General features: G+C 45.7%; 1 protein-coding gene across 1 annotated transcript in view; it reads left to right on the top strand.

Annotated features, from left to right (window-relative positions):
• The window catches only part of NEDD4L (NEDD4 like E3 ubiquitin protein ligase), a 304,025-nt gene that overhangs the window by 103,580 nt on the left and 182,242 nt on the right, over positions 1–18,203 (top strand). The gene's annotated exons all lie outside the window — the stretch shown is intronic.

Raw genomic sequence — 18,203 nt, forward strand, 5'->3', positions numbered from 1 at the left:
CGTTACGTGTTAAACTGGTAGCAGAGTGAGGTTAGAGCCACTGGGGACAGGATTGGAACTAGATTTTGAAGAACAAAGACCTTTTGAACTTCAGACATAGAAGAGACATTAGATGTCCCAGTCCAGCTTTCCTGTCCTCTGGTTGACAAAGCTTAACCCTTTGTATGCCATAAGCATCTATAGACGCAAGTGGCGGATTTTTTAAATTCAATTCAAAATATCGTGGTGTGTGGGGATGGTTTCCGTTTTGGACACGTGGCAGTTAACTGGTTAAGTCCAGAAAGGTTGCTGCTGGCCCGGGGCACATAAGCTGGGAGTGCCAGAACAGTGACTTGCCCCTGCCCTGGCTGCGTCCTTTTCACATTGGATATCCTCTGGGGTTTCACTACGAGCGCAGGGTGGCTGCTGCTGCAGTCCCCTCATTACAGCACTGGATCATCTGCAAGTGCCCTGCACTGTCCCCTGTAGTGACCCTCTGGTTTTGGGGCCTCAGCCTGACACAGAAGGCCTCTCTCCTTTTCCTGCCCCGGCACTGAAAACTCACCATTCTCTAAATCTGCCATGTCGCCTTTGCTTATGTTTTCCCCTCGGCATGGAGTCTCCTCACATCCTTTCTGGCATGACTCACTCATGGGCCAGTGCAGGTGGCAGGCAGCACCCCTCCTGAGCTCCCCACCACCTGCCCCCATCAAATCCAGCCTGAGCGGACAAAACAACTCTGGTCCTTGGGCTGTGGTGGCTCCGTGAGCTTCCTCCTCCTCCCTTCAGCCCCCGCCTTAGCAGAGTTGGTTGGCTCAGAGGCTACAGCCCTTCTTATTCCTGTCCATAAGCCCAGAGATCTTGGCACCTGGCAGTTTCCCAGTAAATGGCCTTGAATTCAATAAGTACAATCTAATTAGGAGGGAGAGGGGCTGTGGCACAGGGTTGCCAGCTGAGGAAAGGCCACTCTTCCTAATTCTCACGGAGGTGCCATTAGCTTATCAGGCATCTCCCTCACCCACACCCTGCCATCCTGGGCTCTCTTTAATTCTCACAAAGGCTCCCTGCAGACCAGGGAAGGAGGCCTGCCTAGGACATAAAAGGTGAGCACGGGAAAGGGAGGTGATAGCAAGAGCAAAAGATTCAGGGAGTCAGTAGAATGGCAGGTGCAGGTGATCTCCAATGGATGCTGATGTCTGTGCAAAATTACGATGTCAAACCCCACAGAAGGAACACGCTCTCTTCTGATGGTGCAATCAGAAACTTCTCCACTGGGTGCCTGAGGCCTGGCTGTGGCTGCAGTGGAAGGTCAAGACCCCTGGTCAGCTCGGCTGTCATTGCACACAGGGGAAGTGAGGCCTTGGTCAGGAACCTCACTGGCAGTTATGGGCAGGGTCAGCAAGACATCTGGACTTATGGGGGAACCTTTTAGACATGTTCTATTGTGGCAGGGATGAGTCCTGGTGTTTGGCCACAAAGAGTTATACAGTTTGGGATAAGTGAATCATGCTTTCTTTCTTTAAAACATTTTAAAATTATAGTTGACCTACAATATTATATTAGTTTCAGATGTACAACATTGTGATTAGACAATTATGTAACTTAGGAAGTATTCACTCCAGTAAGTCTAGTTCCCATCTGACACCATACATAACTATTACAGTACTAGAGGCCCAATGCACGAAGATTCGTGAAAGAATGGGCCTTCCTTCCCCTGGCTGCGGGCATCGCCTTTGCTCCGGCCTGAGCTGCCTTTCTGCCTTCCTCCTGCCCGGAGCCTCCTTTCCACCTTCCCACGCTGCCCAGAGGCCCGGAGCTGCTGGGGCGGTACAGAACGTCTGCGACGAGGCAAGCGTCCTGTCCTGCCCCCCGGCCGCTCAGCACTTGTGTATGCAAATTAACCCTCCATCTTTGTTGGGTTAATTTGCATACTCACTCCTGATTGGCTGGTGGGCATCGCAAAGGTATGGTCAATTTGCATATTTCTCTTTTATTAGTGTAGATTATTGACTATATTCCCTGCACTGTACTTTACATCCCTGTGACTATGTTGTGACTACCAATTTGTACTTTTAATAACTTTTTCACCCAGCTCCCCAACCCACTTCCCATCTGATAACCATTAGTTTTTCTGTATCTATGAGTTATTATTTTTTTTTTTTAGATTCTACCTATAAGTGAAATCATATGGTATTTGTCTTTCTCTGTGTGACTTAGCATAATACTTTCTAGGTTCATCTATGTTGTTGGAGATGGCAAGATTTTATTCCTTTGTGATGGCTGAATAATATTACATTGTGTATATATACAATATCTTTTTTATCCATTCATCTAACGATAAATAACTTAGGTTGCTTTCATATCTTGGCTATTGTAAATAATGCTGTAATGAACATAGAGGTGCATACAGCGTGTCTCAAAAATGTATACACACTGTAATAGCTGATAGCTCAGTTTTGAAAATGAAATGTATTTTAATAAACACTGCCTTTATAATTATTCAAAGTATGTGAATACATTTTTGGGGACACTCTATATATCTTTTCAAATTAATGTTTTGGATTTTTCAAATAAATACCCAGAAATGGAATTGCTGGGACATAAGGTAATTCTATTTTTAATGTTTTGAGGATCTTCTATCTATTTTCCTTAGAGTACGCTTTCTTAAAATGGGGTGTGAGAAGGAGGGGGTCATGTTTATTGAGTGCATCGATGTGCCCGGCATGGTTTGAGCTATTTACGCAGGAGCTCATTTGATTCTGCCAACTGTTTTATGCAGCAGGTACTATTGTTCTCCCCACTTTGCCCATAAGGAAACTGAGATATGAAAGATTAGCTATAGCTATGTTGTAAAGTCTATGCCTCTAGTACGTTATGGAGCTGGGAATCGAGCGAGGCAGGAGTACAAGTTACTTCCAGGCTATTTGGAGTGCTTCCAGGACAGCTGGCACAGGAGGGAACGTGACAGTGTCACTGATGCCGCCCAAGCTCTGTGAAGAGGGTACTCTCCTCCCTTTTCTAGGTGAGAGTATTGAGGTTCAGAAGGATTGTCATCCGCCCGAGAAGAAACAGCTCTACAGTGAGTGCTGGAACGGAAAGATCCAGACGTATCAGTGTTCTTTCCAGTGGTAGGTTAATACTGTTCTTGAATGACAAAAGTCTAGCCTTGGATGGGCTGTTGGTCTAGATGACTGTGCGGGTCCTTCTAAAACCTGAGATTTGATGACTAGGTTTTATTTTTTTACACAGACTTAAAGAACTGGCCATTGCATTTGATGGCAGCTGACCAAGTTCTTAGAACTGTGTCATCAGGCATTAGATTTAGAATCGCTGTACTTCGTTAAGTAAGACTTAAAAATTTGTTTTTTAACTTAGAATATCTGTTTGAATTTCAAGCTTTATTCTTTTTCAGTTATGCTTGTATCTCAAGACGTTTAATCTTGTGCCTAAACTGAATAGGGTCATTTTAATACAAGTTTTTGACACAACCCCCCCCCCCCCCCCATTTTCCTGAATTATGAGCAGCCTTCATTTGAGGTGACTTAGAATGAATGCATTTGCGACAGTTAAGCTGCTCTTTCACATTGAGCAAGGCTGGCTACGACTCACCAACTCTAGAATTTCATGCAGAAGTTTCCAGGGCGCTCACTTCACAGTTGCTTCTTTATTTTGTATGTTGGTTTTTTAGCATCAAATTATACCTGGTTGGGTTGCTATCATTTTTTCTTTTGGCAGCTGTGTGATTTGAAATTTAAAACACACAAGGCCTCAAGGGCATTGGAGGGACGAAGCAAAAAGTCCCTCTGTAGTGAGCGATGGAGGCTGATGGAGGCGGCACACCGCGAGGCAATGGCTCCGTGGCACCAGCTTGGCTCCGTGGCACCAGCTCGCCTCCATCCTGTCATCTAGATTTCAGTTGTTAACATTTTGCTGCATTTGCTTCATCTTTTTTTTCTTGCTGAAGTATTCAAAAATGAATTACAGACATTATGACATTTAGCCCCTAAATACTTCAGCCTGCATCTCTACAAAAACAAGAAGATATTCCTATATAACCACAATACAATTTTCACTAAATGACCAATAATGGCGTAATGGACTCTATTACCCAGCCCATTATCTGAGTTTCCCCAACTGCCCCTAAAATGCCTTTTACAATTGGACTGTTTAAATGTGAATTCAATTGAGAATCTTGTATTGCATTTAGTTGGTAGGTCTCTTAAGACCCTGTTAATCTAGAGCAGTTGTCTTCCCCTTTTACATGATGTTGAACTGTCAGTAGGTTGTCTCACTCATCACATCTGATTTGTTTCTTGTGGTTTCCTGTAATGTGCTCTCGTTTCTCCTGGGGTTCCTGTATATTTCAAGTTGGATCTGAAGCCTTGATCAAATTCAGTTTAAACACTGGGGACGGGAATGGGGATGCTGTCTGCTCAGGAGGAACACAATGTCTGGTTGTCCCTTAATCAGTGGTGCTGAACTTGACCCCTGGGTTAATGTGGGGTCTGTCTGTTCCCTTCACTGTTAAGTTATATTCCCCCCAACAAGAAGTGGGTGAGGTGATGTTTTGGCTATCCACTACATACATGTCAATTTTAAATATTAATTTACTTTTTCTACCAAAGGATTAGAAGTTGTGGGTTTTTCCTCACCCTTTTTTGAAAACGTCGCACAGAATAAGTCTCCTTTGACTAATAGAGAACCCTCGACACCTGAGAGTCCCTCACCAAGTTGGGAGCACTTCTGAGACACCCTGAGGCCAGAGTTGGCAAACTGTGGATCCCTAGAAACTAGACTGAACTGACAGGTGTTTATTTGGCCCATGGAGCCCTAAAACAGAAATCTTGAGCCAACATTTAGGAGATTTCATATGAAATACCCATATTCCCAGGTTTCTGGAAAATCTCAGCAATGTAGACACACTGGGCCTGCGTCCATGCGTGGTCACGTGGCCAGAGGTGTCTGCTGGATATGCCTTTTCTATGGAGCTGGAGACCCCACACCTCCTGGGACCATGTGGCTGCTTTCCCGACTGACATGGCCCTGAGGGGGAGGAGCGGGAATTTGGCTTTGACCCCTGCACTGGGTGGCCTTTGGCTTTGACCCCTCACTGGGTGGCCTTTGGCTTGCATAGCTGCTCTCTGTCCCACCTTCCCTGCAGCACCCTCTCCCACTTAGGCTGGGCCGAGCACCTTCCTCTCTGCTGGGACAGTGTTCATGCTCTGCAGGCTCCTTGCAAATCTGTGGAGGCCTAATTGAGCAGCCCTAGCTACCCAGGGTGTTGCTGAGAATCACATCTACACTAATGGCCTGGGAGCCCAGAAGTATTTGTCTTCCAATCCCTGCACCGAGGAGCTTATGCAATTACTCCTGAGAGAGAGCCCCAGAGAACCTAACTCTCAGACTCTTTATTCTGATTGGACTCCTTCCCTCCCCCAAACCCTGAAATGATGTTAAAGAATATTAACCCTCTCCTCCCAAATGAAAACCTCTTCCAATTCTGTAACAACCACACACATCTTATATATTTGTGTTTACCTCCTGGTTTTTGAATGTTTGGATGCATGCAACATCCTCTTAAAATGTCAGTCATAGAGGGAACACCATTTGGGCCACCAGGTTTCCCAGAGGTTGTTAGTGCCTAGGGCCAGCATGTCTGCATCAGGCCCCACGGCCTGCTGAGCATAGCCAGTGCCCTAATGATGGATAGTTAGAAAATGATTGTGAACCAACATAAAAGGCTAATGGAGAATGCAGGGAATATCTGGTCAGTTTCCAAATATTCCCATATAAACTGGTTTTTGCGTCTTTGCAGTTTTGGTAAATGAAGGGATGAAGTAGACAGGCCGCATTGCCATGCTGATCCCTGATGTCACGTGAGCCAGAATCCCTCATTCAGAATCCGCTCCTTTGCCTCGATTCTGACGCATGGATATGTAGGAATCACCACAGAGCCTTGGTTCTGCCAGGGGTTTGACAGAGAGCGGAGGAGCATCGTAGGCCTTCTTGCCCTCATTCTTATCCATCTAGACCAGTGATGGGCAACCTTTTGAGCTTGGTGTGTCAAACTTTGCCAAAAAACTGAGCATAACTCGGGTAGTGTGCCACTTTGAGGAAAAAACATTATTTTGCAAATGTTTCATCCTCAGGAGCAGCAAATGTTTCATCCTCGGCATGCGGCCGCCTGAGTGGCCGCGTGTCATCAGAAATGGCTACGCGTGTCAGTGCTGACACGTGTGTCATAGGTTCTCCATCACTGATCTAGATGGATGCTCTGGTCACTGTCTGTAGGACCCAGAATCTGATGTGTTAGGAAGATGAGGATGGCTCCACGCATGGTAGATGTTTGATAAATTTTATTCATCTGGTCAGAGTGGAGCCTGGGAAAATGGAAAAATTAGAAAGCAGCAGAAGAGCTGTGGGTACTTCCAGTTGCCAGTGGCATCAGAAATCCTAAGACACCTCTGAGGATTGGTGAAGTTTGGGTCGCCTGCCTGACATTGGTGTGTCCTGGGCCCCCAGCCTTTCTTCTGTCTCCTCCTGCTGCTGGCCGCTCCTTGCTCCTTCCTGTCCTTCATTCTTTAGCTGCAGGTCTCTGTACCCATCCTCCACCCCTCACCCAACGTCTTTACTCTGGCTTTATCTTGAAGCAGTCTATATTTGTCCCACTGTTTTCCTTTTGGGGGGAGATCGGAAGGAATCTAAAGAAGGGAATGTTGCCAGTGTGAGATGAGCCAGAAATGAAAACATTTCTGAATGTATAAGATAATGAAGAAAATCTTTGTTTGACAAAAATTGAGCTAAAAACCAAGCCTTCAGAGATGAGGCCGGTAGGTACTGCCAGGCGGTCTGGCATTCTGATGGCAGAGGACTACTGTTTCATCACCAGAAGAGTGAGGGAGACACTTCTCTCTCTCTGCTAATGGTTCCCCGAGGTTTAGGGTGAGGGTAGCTCGCCAACCATTCTCATCGGTTGGGCCTCCGGGAGGCCTTGAGAATGATGCTGTCCGGGCTCACTATGCATCTGCGTCAATAAAAATGCCCTTACTGAAGGTGAAAATATTCTCATACCTGAAAATAATGCTTTGGAAAATGCACAATCCAGAATCCAGTTTGGGCTCATATGTCTGGAAGCCCCAGATGTCCTATTTCTCAGACACATAGCTCCTATGTGATGCTATTTCATGTCCTAAGAAACAGTGTCAAAGATTTCCTAAATTATTTCTACTTCATGTTTATATTTGAGGGAGGGACCTGTAAAATGAGGTCTTTAAGACTGCTGATAGGATTAACTGAGCTGGCAGGTTTGAAATGGTAAATACAACCTTTCTCAAGTGCTGCAGGGATTCATGGAAATCGGGGCCAGCAGACTTGCTCTATAAAGGGCCAGAGAGTAAACAGTTGACGCGTTGCAGGACTTTCGGGCTCTGAGATAGTGCAAAAGCAGCCAGGACAGTATATAAACAGAGGTGTAGCTGTTTGCCAGTGGCCCATGGGCCATCGTGTGCCACCCCCAAGGGTGTGAGCTACTGATTCTCTACAACATCCACATTTAGACCTGGGAGTGCCAGTATCATTTGGTCAGGATTTCCAGATTAAACTATTTCATTGAGCTGCTGGTTGGTCAGTGACAGACAGGAATTCAGCCAGTACTGACTTTTTAAGGGAGGAAGGGGTAGGTTCCCAGATATTATAGTAGCTTTTTATGTTTTTCTTTTCTCTTCAAGGGCAGCATGCTTACAGTATAGCTTATGACACTTTTTTACAGATGCATTGTGTATTGTAAAGTCTACAAATAAATAAACTATAAAATGTTTCATCTTAGAGAAAATGATTCTCACTGCTTTGCAGAGAGACACATGAATCAATAAAATTGAATTTGTAGGCATACAATCAGGTGTAGACAGTACTTTAAATTGGTGCATTACAATGAAAATATTGCCTGTTTTCTCTACTGACTATTTCTTAGCCTTATGACCTTAGTACAAGTCATGTTTAATAAGGAATCTGCAATGTGTAACTTCCTCAGTGAACTACTAAAAGGACTGGCGCCCTGGCTGGTGTGGCTCAGTTGGTGGGAGCGTCATTCTATGCACCGAAGGGCTGTGGGTTCGATTTCAGGTAAGGGCATTACCTGGGTTGCTGGTTCAATCCCCAGCCCCAGTCATAGCACCTGCTGGAGGAGGCCCACCAATGTTTCTCTCTCACATCGATGTTTCTCTCTCCCTCCCTGTCCCTCTTTCCCCTTTCCCTCTCTCTAAAAATCAATGAAAATGTCCTCAGATAAGGATAAAAAAAAAAAAGGACTGGCATTCCTATGTAAAATATGCCTGTCTCGGAATGAGGGTGCTTCCCTTCCTTCTGGCACAGAGAGGAATGGGTGACAGACATGCTTCAAGGGTTGTTGGCATTTCTGTCCTTCAATGTTGTAGGTCCATTGTTGTGCTTCCCTCATTGGAGAACTGATTACTGTTTTGAGTCACTGTTATATTTAGACTAGTAGCCCGTTTGCACAAAGATTCGTGCAATAGACCTTCATTCACCTGGCTGCCTGCACCAGTTTTCTGCCGGCACGGGGGACCCAGGCCTTGGCTGTGGCCACCGCCTTCTGCCTTCTTTCAGGGTCGGGGCTTGGCCCCGGGCGGTGGCCTTGGGCTCAGCCGCACCCAATATCCCTGCTACGGATCGCAGGAGCCGACCCCCAGTGGTTTCCTGCGATCCGTGCAGGCTCCGCCTGAGGCTTTCCCGGCCTTGGGCTCCGCCACACCCCAACGTCCCTGCAACGGTTTCCTGGTGGGTGTGGTTGGTGGGCGTGGCTTGGTTGGTGGGCGTGGCTTGGGCGTAGCGAAGGTGCGGTCAATTTGCATATTTATTATAAGGTAAGATGCTTGAAATTGGGCATTCATGGTGGGAAAGAAGAGATGCATTTGAAAGATATATTTTAAGTTTGGGGGTAACTAACTCATTGAAAAATAAAAATGGATGAATCTTACAACTTTAGTTTCTTTCCTTTTTGCTAGCAAGAAAATACTATTGGTTGTATATTGTTCTCTCTCTCTCTCTCTCTCTCTCTCTCTCTCCTTCTGACTTGGGAGTTCATTGCCACCATTGGCTTTAATTTTGTCCAAGTGATTTGTGACTTTACATGTTATCTAGACAGCCTGGACAGTAAAAGAGAAATGTTCAAATTCCTTTCTTCCAGAATGGGTTACTGGCTCCCTGTAGTGTGATTTCATTTTCTCCGTGTTATTAAAGAAATTGTCAAACCACTGTGGCTTGGAAATGAGGTTTGAATGACAAGTGAGACCACACAGCTCAGGATCTTCGTTTGCCCTTCCACAGTTTCTTGGCCTGGATGTCAAAGTATTTGAAACTGTTCTTTCTCTGGAATTATCTGTCTCAGCTGGTGGCTCCACTGTCTATCCAGGCGTCCTAGCTAGGAACCCAAGAGTTGTCCTTGTTTCTCTCAGACCTCCGTCCACACCTGGTCTCAGTGTCTCTATAGAGGACTTCCCAAATGCTGTTCACATCTTCCCTCTCCTCCCGGGCCCTCCGCATATTCTCTCTCTCAAACATAGACTATATTCTGCTACCATTCAGCCATCACTCACTGCCTCAGATCAAGGTCCTGGCTCCTTAACCTTGACACCAGTGCCCTCCCGTGCAGCTCTTGGGCATGGTGTCCTCCATGCTCAGCGCTGTATACCCTCAGAGGTTACGCTCTTCCTCCTCTGGGCCTTTGCTGGTCCCCAGAACGACCACCAGCTCTCCTTCTGCACAACTGAGTTGTTTTCATTTGTGAGATCGCCCCAGGCAGGTTTCCCTGCCTCTGCACCCACCTTGTCCAGATGTGGGGACTGGTTTTGTTCGCTCACCCTGTGCATCTGGTCCGAGGTTGCTCATGCACGGTATGGTGTTGGGATTTTCCTCTGCTAGATCTTCACCCTTGTGCCCCACTGTCATCCCACATTGGCCCAGGACCACCCAATCCATGACTGCCTTTACCCTGCCCACCCCTTCTATATGCACAATCGCATGGCTCTCGACACCCTCCCTGCCACTTGGCTGGATGTATTTTCCCTGCTTTTGTACTCTACCAGTGATTTATGAATGCCCATATTTTCTTACCCTCTCATTTTATAACTTCTTGTTTATTTTATTGTTCTGTATATCTTTTTGACCCTCATTATTTACAATATGCAGGTTATAAATGTTAATAATATAAAAATTCTCTATTAGCACATACCACATTATTTCTAGCTCCTTCCAACTTCGGACTTACCACAATGTCTTTAACTTTAAGGGATGCCTCACCCTTCACCACTTGGTCCACTGGAGGGGAGGAATTCCAAGGCATCCCTAACAAGAAGGCTCCTTGTGGCTCCACTGAGGTGTATTTGGGGGAGTTATAGCTCCCTCTGGTGGTCAGATCATCAGATGTGTTTTTTTTTGTTCTGGATTGTAAAAATAGTATTCAAATCTAATAATCCTTTAAGTTCTTTTTTTTTAAATAAATTTAAAAAATTTTTCTATTCAGATTTTGTTGGTTTTGGCAGATGCTTAAATCCTCCCAAATAGTGACAGTTATACAGAGGAAAGAATGCTTTTACTTCAAGCAATTCCTACTTTTTACAGAATTGGTTTTAAAGCAGACAGTACTAAAGAACTCATACAACTCAACACCAAACAAACTAAAAACTAAAAACTGGGCAGATGACCTGAACAGACCCTTCTCCCAAGAATATGTACAAATGGCCAACAGACATGTGAAAAGATGCTCAACTTCACTTGGTATGTTTTTTTATTTTTTCTTTCCTGTTTGAGACATTAGGACTTATTCTCAGGGCTGTTAGGACTGTTATTATGAGATAATGTTTCCTTGTGACACCCTCTGATAATGCCAAAACACTGTATAAATACAGGGTCTATTTATTTCCTTTTGCATTAGGGAAATGCATATAAAAACTACAATGAGCCTGGCCTGTGTGGTTCAGTGGTTGAGTGTCGACCAATGAACCAAGAGGTTCCCAGGTTCAATTCCTGGTTAGGGCACTTGCCTGGTTTATAGGCTTGATGCCCAGTAAGGGGTGTGCAGGAGGCAGCCAACTGATGTTTCTCATTGATGTTTCTCTCTCTCTCTCTCTCTCTCTCTCTCTCTCTCTCTCTCTCTCTCTCCCCCCCTTCCTCTCTAAAAAAATCAATAAAAACATTTTAAAAGTACTACAATGAAATACCACCTCACACCTGTTAGAATGGCTTTTATCAACAAGACAAGTAATAAAAAGTGTTGGGAGGTTGTAGAGAAAAAGGAACCCTCACTCACTACTGGTGGGAATATAAACTGGTACAGCCACTATGGAAAACAGTATGGAGATTCTTCAAAAAATTAAGAATAAAGTTACCACATGACCCAGCAATTCTGGGTATCTACCTGAAAAATCTGAAAACATTTATTTGCAAAGATATATGCACCCCTATGTTCATTGCAGCATTATTCACAATGGCCAAGACAAGGAAACAACCAAAGTGTCCTTTGACAGGTGATTGATAAAGAAGATGTGGTACCTATATACAATGGAATACTACTCAGCAATAAGAAAAGATGAAATACTACCATTTGTGACAATATGGATGGATCTTGAGAATATTAAGTGAAATAAGTCAGAAAAAACTAAGAACCATATGATTTCACACATATGTGGGATATAAAAGTGAAACTCATAGACACAGACAACAGTATGGTGGTTACTAGAGGGAAGGAGGGTTGGGGGTAGTCAAAGGTAAAGAGGGCCAACTATCTGGTGACAAAAGATGATTTCACCTTGGGTGGTGGGCACACAATGCAATATGCAGATCATATATCGAAGGAATGTATATCTGAAACCTACATAATATTATTAACCAATGCCACCCCAATAAACTTAATTAAAAAGTAAATAATGAACAAACATAAAGTAGATAATACATAGCATACATGTTATTTCCCCCTTTCAATTCCCTTTCTTTGCCCAATAATTTTCTAAAATTGTAGAGTCATCAAAATAAAATGCCATGGACTACAGAGGAATCATTTACTGATATTGGGAATAAATGGAATTATTTATTTGCAGAGTACTGTATTCCAGTGTGGTCCCACAGACAAAATGAACACTTTTAGTTTCACATTTTTATGGATCAGAACTTTAACACTCTTCAAGTCTTCTTTAAGAGAGGAATTTCCAGACTGATACTCTTCATATAGAAAAACAAATATTATAAACATGCAATATATATCCATGCAAATTATGGGAAACAGGTGTGGGTTGTCTCAAACATATTTGTATTTGGCTTTGGAATTAAAAACAACACTTTACATATGGTTCTCTCTGAGGTTGTGGGAGTTCTGAGTACTGCAAGAGAAGTTAATGAAGCAGTCTTGACATGAAAAACAGACTCAGAAAAGATGAGAGAGATTTTTGAATTTTTTTCCTGTCATCTTTTCCCTGTAGCTAAATTTGTAATGATGCATGCAGACAGCATTACTTTTTAGATTGATGATAGAGACCCTTGAAGTACAATAGCAGCCACAATTCAAAAATTTTTTTATTTTAGATTTTATTAAAAATATTTTTAAGGCAATATTGGCTACTTTTCTCTCGGGTATGCTTGAGGTTTTTTGGATAAAATTCCACTGGGGACAGGGGAAGGAGCCATGAGTCTTTGTGGGTAGCCTGCCTTGGTGGGTATATTACATCAAAGGACTCATTTAAACAGAGGAGGGGAAGGTTCAAATGCTCACAGAGGAAAATGGCGTTGGTCCCTTATCAACTCATTCCACAATAATGTCCTTCTCTCTCTCTGTCATTTCTGAATGTCTGCAAATACTGACAAAAGCCAGAAATAAGGAAAGCCATGGATGCTTTCAGTGGGGCAGAAAAATTAGGGAGGCATTAAAGTATTTGTCAGCTTGAGGTGTTTTTTTTTTTTCCCATGTAAAACATTAGGACTTATTCTCAGGGCTGTTCTTATGAGATAATGTGTCCTTGTGACAGCCCCTGATAATGCTAAAACACTGGACAAAATACAGGACCTATGTATTTTCTCTATAGACAACTCTCCCTGAAAAAAGCCAACCTCCAGAGCAAACAGGTGAATCAACAACAAGTCCTAACACCATCTTAGGTGAGAAGCAGATGCTATGTGAGTGGAGTGAGTGTCCTTTACCTCCTATGGGTGGAGAATGTGAGCCCCACAGGCGTGGCAGTGTACAGGGCGTTAACTGTGGGATCGCAGGAGCCTTCCTCTCCCTACTGTTTGCCTTCCTCTTGCTTCATTGTATTTCCTGGGGCATTTGGGGTGAATCCGAGTCTTGATTTGCAGAGTGTACTAGAGTATCCCTAATAACAGTGAGGATGGTAAAATAATGTTGCAGTGCTTGATGAGGTTATAAATACTGAAAGCAGAGCCTAAAATCAGGGTGAAATAATAACAGACGTATTAAAGAAAACAGTTGGAGGGTCCATGGAAGAGAGAGAGATCAATTTTGTTCCTTCTTTCCCTCAAAAGAAGCGCAGCAGTGCCAGTGGGCAGCACGTCAGAAATAGTGTCTCATTGGGGCGATGGAGTGTTCACTTTGATGGTCTCTACTGCACCCGGGGGCCCGCTCTCTACCGCTGACTGTTCCTTGCCCTTGTGGGTGTCATTTAGGATTGCTTCATCAACTTGGATGTGCCCAAGTTCTACGTGGCATACTCTAAGTTCGCAAAAACACTTTTTAACCTAAAAAAAAAAAAAGACTTTAAAAATGTTTACTTTATGTTTCCTTTTTATACTCTATTTTATTTCAAGTTTGGATGTCAAAAGAATTCCAATTTCATTTATAGAAAAACAAAAATAGGCCCTGGCTGGCGTGGCTCGGTTGGTTGGAGCATCGTCCTGTGCAGGGAAAGGTTTCAGGTTGGATTCCTGGTCAGGGCACATACCTTGCTTGTTGTGGTTTCCATCCCTGGTCAGGGCACGTATATGCGAAAGCAACCAATTCATGTTTCTCTCACATCGATTTCTCTCTCTGTCTCTCCCCCTCCTTTCCATTTTCTCTAAAAATCAATGTGAAAAATATCCTCAGGTGAGGATTAAAGAAAACAAAAAAATAGTATGCATGGCAAAAATACACCATAAAGTTAAGGAAAGGGCAAACGGGGGGAAATACGGCCAGTTTCTATCACAGAGAAAGCTAATTTCCTCCTACAAATCAATAAGAAGACCAATAGCCTAATTGAAAAAAATGATCAGAGGCTAAAAATAGACAGTTCAGGGAGCAGGGAATACCAGCATAAATTAAACATTGAGATAGTTAGCCTCACTTACAATAAAATACAACCAGAAAACTCTAATGAAATACCATTTTCAAAGATCCGATTGCCAAAAGTTTTTAATAGCACAGTGTATTGACAGGAGTGGGAAGAAGCGGAGGGTGGAGGCTGTGTAAATAATTTCAAAATGGCAAAGGCCTATCTGTCCACTTAGAACCAGCACTCCCAATTCTGTCAGTTTATCCACAGGATACACATGCAGGCCTGAAGTGAAGGGTGTACACATTCCCTGGCTGATACAATCAGAAAAGAGTGGAAGTAACAGAGTGTGCATTAAAACCAGCTGCCTCCTGTTTCATGTCGGTAGCAGTACTCGCCCACCCACCGTCCTCCTCGGCTGCTTTTTCTGATGGTTTTGTTCTCAGCCAGGTTTTCTCTGTTGAGGGTGGCTCTGACCTTAACTTCATAGCAGAGAGGGTGGCTCCTGCAAACTTTCGGACTTGCCTTTTATTGGGTCACCCCTGACCTGTCAGCAGGGGAATGGAATGTCTTATAAATTGACCTATAGTGGAGTAATCACTCATTTATATATATACTAGTGCCTGGTGCACGAAAATTCGTGCACTGGTGTGTGAGGGGCGGGAGGGAGGGGAGGTACCTCAGCTTGGCCTGCCTCCTCTCACAGTCCGGGAGCCCTCACAGGATGTCCTACTGACGGCTTAGGCCCCCTCCCGGGAGGCAACCAGCCGATCAGATCCTTTCTGAAGGCAGCACAGACTTCTTATTTCTTTCCTCTGTGGCTGGAGAATAGGGGACTAAAAGGTGGAGACAGAACTGTGGCCGGGCCTGGGGCTTTTGTAGGCAGCGGAAAGAGGGAGAGGGCTGGGGAAAGTCTAGACATGGTTTCCTTCAATTGTCCTCCCTTCCTCCAGGCTCCTCCCTCCATTTTTTCCTTCTTATGGTGGACGCTCGGGCCTCGGACTGGCAGGAGCCCAGCGATGGTGGGGTTCAGCCCCCTCACTTCTCAGCTGAACGTACAGCCGCCTCACATTCCAAGCAGGGCTGTTTTCAAGTGGCTAAAGCGCTGGGAATTCACAGGTCCCAGCCCCTCCCCTCTCGGTTTCCTCCTTGGGTCGGTTGCAAACTTCACTGAGACACCGAAGCAGCTCTGCCCTGGTGTTCTGCACCGGCCCCCACTGGGCACTCTTTCTTGAGGTCTCCGGGTCCACATTCTGTGCTCGAGGAAGTCGCCCAGAGCCCGTTCCCCCAGGCAGGTGGGGCAGGGGTCTAGCTTGGAGAGCTGGAGGAAGATGGCAGAGTAAGAGTTGGTATGAACCAGTGCCTGCTCAGCCAGACTTCCTAAGCTCCCCACTGGGCCCAGGCCGGGCCTCTTCCCCGCACCGGGAGGATCCTGGCTGAGGTCTCCTCCCTGCACCCAGCACCCTCCTCCCTGTTCCACCACCAGGGGGCCGGAGCAGCTCACCCGCTTTGGACCCTGCCATCCCGGCAGGTGGTGGTGCAGGTGGTGTGGCCTAGGGCACCGGTGGCCACGAGCCTCCTCCCCCTCCCTGAAGCATGGGGCATGGTCGCAGCAACTCGCAGGCCACCGTGCATGGAGACACCCTCGCCGCTGAGCCACTGTCCGGCCCGGGGATCTGTGAGGGCTGGGGTGGCCTCGGGCTCCTGCTGGCCCCACCGAAGCCAGACTCGGCTTGGATGGTCATCCCCACCGCCTGAGCCCTCGTGAATCGCCTTGGCCCGGCCATCCCGTCCCAGGAAGTGGCCGTCCCGATCGCCATGGCTCACTCCCCGGTGCAGTCGGGCCTGCCTGGCAAGCAGGTAGGCAGGAGCTGGACCGCCGAGGGGAGGGAGGAGGGATGCATGGGGTGGGGTGGGGTGTGGCGGAAGCGGGGAACTTGGTGGTATAAACACAGCCCCTCCATGTGCCGGCCCCTCGCGCCTCATTCCCAGACCCCTGGGTGCCCCTGCCCAGCGCCACACTCTTGGGCCTGGGGTGGGAGCGAGGGACCTGGGGCTGCGGCCTGGAGGCGGCCCTCACTGGCTTCGAGTCGGTCAGGGAGGGATGTGGGGTGCCATGAGGCATCCTCACGCAAGTCCCCGCCTCTCTCTCTCTCTCAGAGGTCAACAGTTCAGCCTGCTCGGCATGCTGCACGCACAGCCTGGCGTTCGGTCGAGCCTTAGGTCGTTTTGGATGTTATGGACACTGGCTCTTTATATATATAGATTAAAAAAAAATCTAGCTCTCTGACTCACATGCCCCCCTGTCTTGTTTCCATCAGGACACCTCTGTCCCTTGCTACGTCATTTACAGATGAAGCAGCAGAGTCTGAGACCTCCTGTATTTTGAGACATTCTAGTCATATGCATTATAATTCAATCACAATCGTCACTTCAATCTTAGGAGGTAGAAGTTATTGTAAAGGTTACGCAACTTTTGCCTAAAGTCACAGCTATAAATGGCGGAGCTGGAGTCGGAAGCCAAGTGTGTTTGCAGGCACTCTGCTCCCATCCGCACTGCCCGTCTGAGTGTAGTGTTTACAGCTGGAACTGGGACCCACTGGGCACACCACCAGTGCTGAAGGTCACCGCTGATCTTCACAAGGCACCGGGCCCAGCCCCCTGGGGCTCTTCCGGGCTGAGGGTTCTCAACCAAATGGCCAGGCCTGTCTTTTCGCGGGAAGTGCATCTCTGAAATAAGCAATAGGTGCTTGGAAAGAATTTCAGCAGCAGGCAGTGGGCAGGACCCCTACTGCCTTGAGGGTTCTAGAAAGAATTTGATTCCTTGTCTCTGTGGCTGATGGTTTTTGTTGGTCATGTCAGCTTCAAATGTGGTGGCTCTAAAGGGAACTTTGGATGTTTGTTCTCTTCTGTGCTCATTCCTGGAAAAGTTGCCCAACCAGATTGGGGATTGGAGTGGATGGGGGCCAGGAACCCAGGAGAGACCAGCAGAAAATCAGCAGATAGATATGCCAGCAGTGGGGGCGGGGGAAGGAGGATTAGGAAGGAAAAATACGTCTTTTTTTAGAGTTCTTATAAATCAGAAGAAACATAAAGAGGGAATTTAAATTTTAAAAAATGACATAAAAAGAAAAAGAACATGATTGGTGTTTAAGTTCAATAAACTTTATTGCCTATAAATGCTTAATACTTTCTGGAGTAGACAAATAAAAGTAGGACTACTTTTGTTTTCCTTCTCACATATTACTGAGACTTTTGTGTTCTCTTGAGTACATTTGAATATTAATTATGAAAATCAAATTACCCAATATGTGAGATGGAAATATCTATAACATTCAAAGATGATGACATTCGCCATCTTTTTTTCTCATGAAAAGGAAGCAAATACGAAAATCACATTAAAAATGAGACCTCCCCTCCCCCCGAAGGTGTTTCATTTGTCATTGGTTAGAGTTCCGGGGCAGAGAGAAGGTGGATGGGCTGCTACCTCAGGGCAGCCCAGTTGCTTCTTTCTAAAGAATATGGGTACGTGTGTGAGGCCTGTTTTAGCTCTCATGTGTGTTTTTGCTACTTAGGTTCCGTTTAAACCAGAGAGAGCTTCATTGTAGGGATTTAAGATATATTTTGAGGGATAAAAAAAGGGAGTTTGAACATGAGTGAAAGAAACAGTGTTCAGAATGTAGAGTGTGGGGCGAAGGCATTCCCAGAGGGTGTGCGTCCAGCCGAAGCGAGGGCCTGAGAGCCCAATGGCCTGCGTGTGGTGTTCAGGCTAACCCAGGGCACACACGTTATTTTCTCCTCTCACCGAACGGGTCTTCACCAACCTGCTGGGGAAAACAGAGTTAAATTTAGCATTGAGCTTTAGAGCTCTCAGGCCCAAGAGCCAGTGATTCTCGAGCCCGCTGTGCATTGGAATCACACGGGGAGCTTGTATGTTGGTGCCAGTGTTACCGA

The sequence above is a fragment of the Eptesicus fuscus genome, chromosome 12, assembly GCF_027574615.1.
Source record: "Eptesicus fuscus isolate TK198812 chromosome 12, DD_ASM_mEF_20220401, whole genome shotgun sequence".
Classification (NCBI taxonomy): Eukaryota; Metazoa; Chordata; class Mammalia; order Chiroptera; family Vespertilionidae; genus Eptesicus; species Eptesicus fuscus.